This window comes from Trachypithecus francoisi, unplaced genomic scaffold, assembly GCF_009764315.1.
Source record: "Trachypithecus francoisi isolate TF-2019V2 unplaced genomic scaffold, Tfra_2.0 Lachesis_group14, whole genome shotgun sequence".
In the NCBI taxonomy this organism is placed as follows: domain Eukaryota; kingdom Metazoa; phylum Chordata; class Mammalia; order Primates; family Cercopithecidae; genus Trachypithecus; species Trachypithecus francoisi.
This window is the reverse complement of record NW_022681459.1, coordinates 8,079,987-8,089,503: the sequence shown is the minus strand read 5'-3', so window position 1 is coordinate 8,089,503 and position 9,517 is coordinate 8,079,987.

Here is a 9,517-nt window from a genome sequence, read left to right as displayed (position 1 = left end):
GCATTTAAACTGGTTTATTGAGGCATATTTGATAAACAATAAACTGCACAAGTTTATGTACACAATATGATCAGTTTCACCAGATGTACACACCTGTGAAAGTAACAAAATGATCAAGATAAGGAGTATATCTATTATCCCCAAGTTGTTTTGTAGCACTTTCAAATCTCTCCTACCACATCCCATTTTCCCCATGCCCAGAAAATTACTGAGAGTCTTTATTTTATTTTGTGTTAGTTTGACCTTTCTAGAAATGGTTTTTGTGTGTGTGTGTGTAGTGTGGGTGTGTATGTTTAATAAATGGAATCATAAAACATATCGTCTTTTGTCTCTGGCTTTTTTCATGTGGAAAAATAATTTTGAGAATCATTTATATTGTTCATAGCAATAGTTCATTTCTATTGTTGGTAACTGTTACAGTGGCTATTGTAATATCACACATAAAGTAAATTTTAAAGCACAACATTTTATCTAAAATAAATAGAATCTTTTCATTGTAACAAAGGAGCTGATTCATCAAGAGGCCATAACAATCTGAAACATTCCTATATCTGATAATGAACCTCAAGTAAAATAAGGAAAAAGTGATATAACTGCAAGGAGAACTAGAAAAGTTCTTTATTATAGTTGCAGATACTAACACCACTCTGAATAGTAGATAGAACTATGAGACAGGAAATTAGTAAGGATATTGAACACATAAAGAGCATTATTATCCACAGTGACATAATTAACATTCATAGAACACTCAATCTAACGGCAGCAAAAAACACGTTCTGTGCTAGTTTCTACAGAACATTTGCCAAGATAGATTGTATTCTGATTATTGAAATGTATTCAAGTCCCACAAAGTATGCTCTTTGAACATAATTTGTTTATTCACTGACCTAGTAATGTGCAATTAAAAATAATAAATGTTTCTCAATTTATAAGATATAGAATGTTTTAGGATCTGAATATTGTTAAATAATTTGAAATCCTCAAGAAACATGGATTATTTTAAATGTGTATATTTCAATCAGTGAAGTATGTATATTTCGAACACATTATAAATGCATATATTTCAATCAGTATGGATGTTTCAAACACACATTCAATATTATGTGTATTCCAACACACATATTATAAATACATGTATTTCAAATACACATTGAAATATGTGTGTTTCAGTCAGAAATATATATATATGCTTGTACATATTTCAGTTAACAAAAATGGCTTTTTGTCCATTGTAGGAGACGTGACAGAAACTAAACAAGGTAGCCATTTCTCTTAAGCATGGTTGTCTTTTATTAAAATTAACTTATTTTCTATCTTTTTGGCTGAAGAATTAAGTTTTGAAAGTTTCTGATCATTTTGATGTGAAAACAAGGTAGGTGATTATCTAAATCAATTTTATTTGAGGTTAAGGGATTCTCTCTGAATTGCAATGCCCAAAAATATATTCTATAAAATTTTTTCTTATATTTTTAGATTATATGTATTTTATTTTTTACACTTAAATATATAGTAATTAAGCATACTCTTACAATGGTATAGCTGATTCTTGCAATGTTTCTCTATTGCAAAGTCTGAAGAGTGTAACTCAAGGATTAGTTTATCTGGGAACCCAGACTAACACAAACTTTGGTACCAAGAAAAGTTCTAAAGGAAAATAATTTTGAGAATGAATTTTAAAATTTATACTGGGTTTCCAGAATAAGCTTTCTAATCTAATTAAATTTAAAGATATGAATGTCTCTATTTCCAGTAGTGTAAAGAGCACTGACAGTCCATGTCATGAACTCTTTATAGAGATATGAAAACTGTCTGTAATATCTACTACTAATCAACCAAATACAAAAAGTAAGGAGATGGATGACTGTATATGACACCTTCAAACATTTTTGGAAAACTAACAAATATAATAACATGGGTTAGTTCTTTCTAATTTCACTGGGCAAAGTAGGGGAATAAAAGATGAGTTGCATTCTCAGTTTGAGCATCATGTAAACAACTTAAGAGATTCAATGTATACCGAGAAGGAGAATGTTATTTCCTGTAGTCACAGGGCCGAAATTGCTGAATATCAAACTCAAAACCTTATCCAGTGACTGGCTGAAGTACAATGCAAGTCAAACTCCCAGTCGTGCATTTTGTCTATTCTGAAAGTTAGGGCTATTATGGTGGGAAAGACCAAGTGAAAGCCATTATCACTGCCTTTGCCTAGGAAAATAGTAAGTAACAAGCAATATATTCTTGGACGCATTGCAGAGTTTTGTGCCACCATCAAGGATTTAAAGATTGTAGGGGTGGTAATTCCCACATTATCTTTCAACTCACCTATTTGGCTTTTGCGGAAGACCCCTGAATCTTGAGTAATGACACTGGATTATCGTAAGCTTAAACAGGTGGTAACTCAAATTGCAGATGCCATTGGAGTTTTTATTTCATTGTTTGGGCAAATGAATACATCCCTTGATATCTCATATGCAGTTATTGATATAGCCAATGCCCTTTTCTCCAATACTGTCTATCCACCAGAAGCATTTCACTTTCAGCTAGCAAAGCCAGAACTTTACCTTCACTCTCTTACCTCAGGGTATATAAACTCTCCAGCTCTATGTCATAATTTGGCTTCCAGGGATCTTCATCCTCTTTTCCTTCTGCAAGATATCACACAGACCCATTACATTGATGACATTTTACTAATTAGATCTAGTGAGAAAGAAGTAGCCACTATTCCAGACTTATTTATATGAATTTTACATGTTAAAAGATGAGAAATAAATGTTACTAAAATCCAGAATCCTTTATCTAACAAATTTGTGGAGGTCCAGTGGGAGGAGTGATATTAAAGTCTATCTTTTAAAGTGATGAATGAGTTGTTGCATCTGGTCTCTCCCACAAGTAAAGAGGCACAACGCCTAGTGGGCTTCCCTAGATTGTTAATGCAACACATTCCACATTTTAGTATGTTACCTCAGTCCATTTACATAGTGCCCCCAAAAGCTGCTAGTTTTGTGTAGGACTTAGAACAAAAGAAAGACAGGTCCAGGCTCTGGACAAGCTGTTTGGCCACATGGGCCATATGATCCAGCAGATTCAACCGTATTTGAAATGTCAGTGGAAGATAGGGATATTTTTTGGACACTTTGGCAGGACTCTGTAAGAGAATCACAGCATGAGCTTTTAGGACTTTAGAGCAAGACCCTGGCATTATATGAAGGTAACTATTCTTCTATCGAGAAACAGTTTTTGGCCCAAACCTGGATCTTAGTAGAAGCTTAATTCTCACCCGTGGGCGGCCAATATGTGAATACCAGTAGGGGTTTCCTCGAAAGAACCCCAATTAATGCAGTGACTGACTTCAACACACCAGGAAGGTAGGGGAAAGAAACATAAAATCAACCCAAGTCAATTCAAAAAATTATCAGATAAAATAAAATGTGGTTGTTTTAGTCATTATATTTTGCAGTGGTTTGTTACATAGACTGTGGAGGGCAAAATCATGGTCCCCCAAAGGATGTCCTATTTCCTGAAAGCTGCAAATATATCATCTTACATGGAATGAAATGACATTTTAGGCCAGGGATGGTGGCTCATGTGTGTGGTCCCAGCACTTTGGGAGGCTGAGGACGGTGGGTTACCTGAGGTCAGGAGTTTGAGACCAGCCTAGCCAACATGGTGAAACCCCATCTCTAGTAGAGATACAAAAATTAGCCGGGCATGATGGTGCACACCTGTAGTACCACCTACTTGGGAGCCTGAGGCAGGAGAATCATTTGAGCCTGGGAGGCGGAGGCTGCAGTGGGCTGAGATTGCATCACTGCACTCCAGCCTGGGCTATGGAGCAAGACTCCATGTTAAAAATAATAATAATAAAAATAAAACAAACAAAGAAAAAACCCACCACCACCACCAACAAAATTACTTTGTAGGTGTGACTAAGGACAAGAGAGGGGGAGATTATGAGATTATGCTGGACTATCAAGGTACACTCAATGTGATCACAAAGCTCCTTAAAAGAAAGTAAGGAATCAGAGAGTCTGAGTCAGGGAAGGAGGTGTGTTGATGAAATCAGAGCTCAGAGTAATGGAATTGCTGGCCTGGAAGACGGAAGAGGATCATAAGTCAAAGAATGTAGGCAGACTCTAGAAGCCTTTAAAGTAATGTAATACTGCTGACATTTTGATTTTAGCCCAGTGAAATCCATATCAGAGGGTGACCTCTAGAACTGTAAAATAATACATTTGTGGTCTTTTTAAAACCACTAACTTCACTGTAATTTCTTACAGTAGCAAGAGGAAGCTAACATACAGACATAGATAAGTGAAACCAAAACTGGTAACTGCAAGTGGGCTCTTATTATAACAAAACGATATAACTTCTGTCATCGGCTTTGTGATTGCGTGGGAGATAAAGGCCTAAATGTAGGAAAGGAGATAGTTAGTGAAGTCTCTTCAAGAAGTGAGAAAATTGCTATTAGGGACTGGAGACAAAGGAAACCATGTTTGCAGAATATTTGGGAAAATTGTTGCCTATGATCAATTGGAAAACCGAAAATGTACCTAATGAGTTTGTGAATGTGACTAAGGAGATTTCAAGGCAGCATATTCAAAGTGCTAATTGTCTTATTTTCTTCTCAAGTATGATAGGGTGTTGCAGGAGACATATGTGCTAAAGAGATGTATGCTCAATTTTCAAGCAGCATTCGGAGGATTATTTCTTACAAAAGACTTGTTCTCTCTTTCCCACACTCTCTAGCTGTCAAAAGTTTCTCAAAAGTAGTAAATGTCATAGAGGCAAAGATCAAAATCTGGGTATTGTCAGTAAAACATAGTTTGGAGACAAAAGTAAATAAATCAAGGGTGTCCTTTGTTAGATCACATGGGAATGTAAGGCAGTGCCTTATAGGCTTTTATAACTGGATAAATGGGATTTAAAAAATTTTAAGGGAATCATATAATAAGATCCCCCTTCGCAGCCCCACATAGAGAGGGAACTATCTTGAAAACACTCCTAAGAGTAGTTCTTGTCTAATGTAGTAGACAATAATTTGATACATTTACATATATGTATACATGCATGTTTATATATGTGTTTCTATCGATCTATCTAGAACTCACACTGTTTCTAAAAAGTTGCATCAGCTTGAACTTAATGGGACTTAAGAAGTTTAAATGTAAATAGATTTCTAGGCAGTAAATACATCTGACCAAGAAACAAGCCAAGAAATTTACCCACCTATAATCATGTACCCTTTCCTATAGAAAAGTAGGAATATCTCAAAGTGACCCTAACAATATGAAGAACAATAGGTATAGTTATCTTACCCTTGGAATAGAATCATACCCTAATTAAGGAAAATATCCTATGCTGATAATGGGGGCAGTGGGCAGTGGAATTAGTAATTTTTTTTTTCTGCCTGGATCTCAAAATTTCTACAGACACTTAACTGTCAAATGTCCCCAATTCCTTCTCTATTATTTGAATGGTAGTGTCTATTGTCATATCCTGCTCCTGCCTTATAATCATCTGTAGAGTTTTTGGAAGGAGTTACATTATCTTTTTAGTGGACAGAACTCTGCACTGAAGAATTCAACCCAGCTGTAATCCCTGAGATGCTATGATCACCTGGGATTAATTTAGTTGAATAAATTCTGAAATTCAAATCTTATCCTGATAACACAATGATATACATGGGAAGTTTCGGGAAGGGTTTGAGTGACTTTAGCATGTGGAAAAATGTGAAACATTAGGAGACACAAGGAATATTGAGCTACATTGTATCATTAATTGTGTTAGGTACATTATGCCCTTGTTTACAGCCTCTATGCAAACACATCCACTATGTGCTTACCCTTATGACTTAATGTGACTCATAAAAAGCAATATATTGTTAATGTTTTAAGTCACTACTACATTTCAATTTATTATTCAGTAATAGGTAACTAACATAACTTACTCTGAGAATCAGTGTTGAAATATCGCAGATAGAAAGATACTCATGGCTACTATTTATTGGTATTTTCTGTGTGGTAGACATTGTATGAAGAATTTCATAAATACAATCTCAGTAAATCCTTAAATCATCTTGTGAAGATTAATATTAATCACTTTAGGATAACAATTTTATACATTAGGAAATAAAAGGGGTAAATTTGTATCTAAATTTATTACATTCAGAGCTAGTAATAGGTGATACAATTGAGATGTGAACCTAGGTTTATTCTAATTCCAATATCTGGGTTCTCATCTGTTTTTTCATACTAGTCTAAGGATCCCAGTTTTGCATCCTGGTTGCAAAGACGTGGGAAATTATTTTCCCATCTTTTTTTCTGGTGCGTAAATGTGTGGATCTCTTGGTTTCTGAATTGGTGAAAATTTTATTTATGCTTTTCAGAGAGTGCTTCCCTTATAATTAGTAGGGGGCCTTCACATAGTCAAACCTAGTGCTAAAGCTCCTCAAACAGCATTGAATAACCCTGGGTGTGTGCTGCATCCGGGTTCAGTCTGTGTCCGTGCTTACAAATGAGATACCCATTTCCTTCTCTTCAGCCAATGCTTCTAAACACAAAGAAAATCACAACTTCCTTCAAAAACTCTATTTTCACAAATGACTCTTCCAAGATAATTGATAATTGCTTCATCTCCAGATGTGATGGTATACAAATGTTTTGGACTGATTTGGGTAAGTATCCTTTTCTTTATACATCTCAAATTTCTCAGGTCAGTTTCTGACATTGGTCATGATTGACACAGATGAAAGAAAGATGAGAGAATTAGGAAGTGTGGAAATTGGAGGTGGAATTGGAAAGGTTGATGTGAACTAAAATAATCAAGTTAATCTTGTTTTCCAAATATGAAGACATCTAAATACTAGAAATATCTGACTTTACAGACCATATATGAATAAAAACCTAAATTAAAATGAAATTAAAATGTAATAAATTTTATATTATTATAATGGCCACTCTACCAAAAAATAAAATGCAAAAGGCTATCTATGGAAGACATTAAGTTGTCCAGAAAAGTTAAAATACACAAATGTATGCATTCTATTAAAGAACAAGTTTATGCCAAAGATAAGTACATATATGACACCTCATATAAAATATAAAGTAATATTTATATTTTGAGAACATTTTCATTTGTGTATTAAAAACTCATGTTAAAAAAGAAATTTCAAATGCTGAGGCCATGTGTTCATTATTTCTTGTATAAATACTTAGGATAAATATGTTCATTATTCATTGTATAATAAAGAGAATTTGTATTTAGGCAATGCCTTGGGTTAGAAAACAACTAGAAGAAATTATCTAAAATATTACCAGGGTTACCTGCTCAATTTCCAAAATACATCAGAGATTTAATTTTGGCATCTTTCATGTGGCAGAGTTTGTATTTTATTTTAATTGTCTTTATAATATACACAGAATACTGAAATATCAAGCACAATATATATATTTTTTTCTTCACTTCTCAATGTGTTTGATGTTATTTTTATTCTATATGTGTATGTATTTTTGAGGTATTAAGCTTATATTGAAAATTGCCCCGTTGTGAAAACTTGGCACTCATAATTTTATTTTTTAAGAATGAGTCACATTTGTACTAGTTTAAAACAATGAAAACAACTTGTAAAATCATGTGTGAAATGATTAGCTTTGAAACAGAAGTTAATACTGGACTATCACTCAATATGTTTCAATAATGTTTATACTTTCTTTTACAGAATGGTTGTTTGCTGTTACTTGTGTTGATGCTATGGTTTCACAATTGCTTACATTTTGACTGGTTTGTTCCAAACTTACTTTTCCTTCAAGTGTTTTGATTATTAAATGCATTATTTTGCAGAATGTGATGCTGTTGGGGAATGCACACATTGCGTTAAAGCATAACTGGCTATATTTAGTTGGTTGCCTAGCATTTTTAAATTGATCAACACAATTTGGTAAATGAAAAAATAAAAGTGTCTCCAATCCATTGGATCTCAAATTTTGCAATGCATCAGAATCATCAGAAATTCTTATTGAAACACAAATTACCATGGCCCTCTCCTAGAACTTTCTGATTTATCGAGTCTCTGGTGAGATCTAGAAATTTACATTTTAAACAAGTTCCCAGGTAATGCTGCCCTAGGGGGTCACATTTTGAGAACCACTGCTCTAAACCAACTGTTTATTCATTTAATTCTCTGTGCTCTGCTTAGGGTAGAAGCCAAAAGATTGTAACCCATTGAGAGATAAGATAGCAGAAAGCATTCTCTTCTTTAGAATATCTAGATATATGTTTGGAAGTTTCTTAACACAGAAGCCTCTGAAAAACCATAAGCTTGCTCACTGCAGAAATGTTATTCAAAATAAACATAAAATGCAACACTTTATTAAAGTAAAAGTATCTTTACTATTAATATACAAATGGTGAAGTGTGACAAGTTTGATATACTGTAAGCCATACTTTCAATGTCTCTCATAAATACAAAACTTCAACATTTGCAGTATAATTTTTACAGTTTAGACATATATATACAGCATCTCATTGGGACATATCATATTGAAACAATAAGAAAACGTTGTGGTAGCTAACTTAAGAATATAGAATTTGAATGGAATATATAAATTAAAGAAAATAAAAGTATGTTTCAGTACATACTGAGCACAGCATACAGTTCACATACCAAAAATGTTTTGTTTTTTTAAAAAAACCTTTATTTCTAACTCCACATATTTCTAACAGGGTTTAGAGGCAAATGCTAAACCATGAATATTTCTTTAAGAGTTGGAACAAATAGGTTTGTTCTTAATAGTATTGTTTATTTTATAGTATGCATGTTGTTCTCTAAAAAAACTATTTGCAAAATCAAATCCTAGATTCCATCTCCGTTAACTTTGTCCTCTGTGCTACACTGTTTTCTCCTTTGCATCAGTGTAATGGGCCATCATTTTTATCCAAGCAATGGTCCTAGTCCCTGGTCTAGCACTTCTCAGAGTCAGGTCCTTTCTAGCTATTCCAAATATAGCAACTCAGTTTGCTTTTCTAGATCCACTCATTTCTTTGTTTCTCTAATCTCCTATGTCGGGTTGTGATCTGAAATTCTCCAACAGTAATGGTTTTGCTTACTGTCTTCCATGGGAGGCTGAAAACAGATGCCAAAAGATACATGTTTTCATTTCAGAAAAGAAAAAAATAAGTAGCAATACTTAAATTTACATGAGCAATAATTCTGAATGTTGTGTGTAGCCAGAATCTCAAAAATTGTGTAAAATGAAAATTTAAAGAGGTAATATCAAATAATATATTTCTGTTATAGGTAAAATCCTAAAGTGAGTAATAAACTATTTTTCTAATAATATTATGTGTGTTATCAAATAAATATTTAGCATTATATATAATATAAAATTCTTTGCCTTTATATGAGAGGAAATAATTCATCTATTAACATTCTTGTATAATTTTAAATAGCTGCATCTATATGGGTAAATTCAATTCTTCAAAAAGGAAGGATGGGAGCTGGAAGAAAATTATGTTTGTT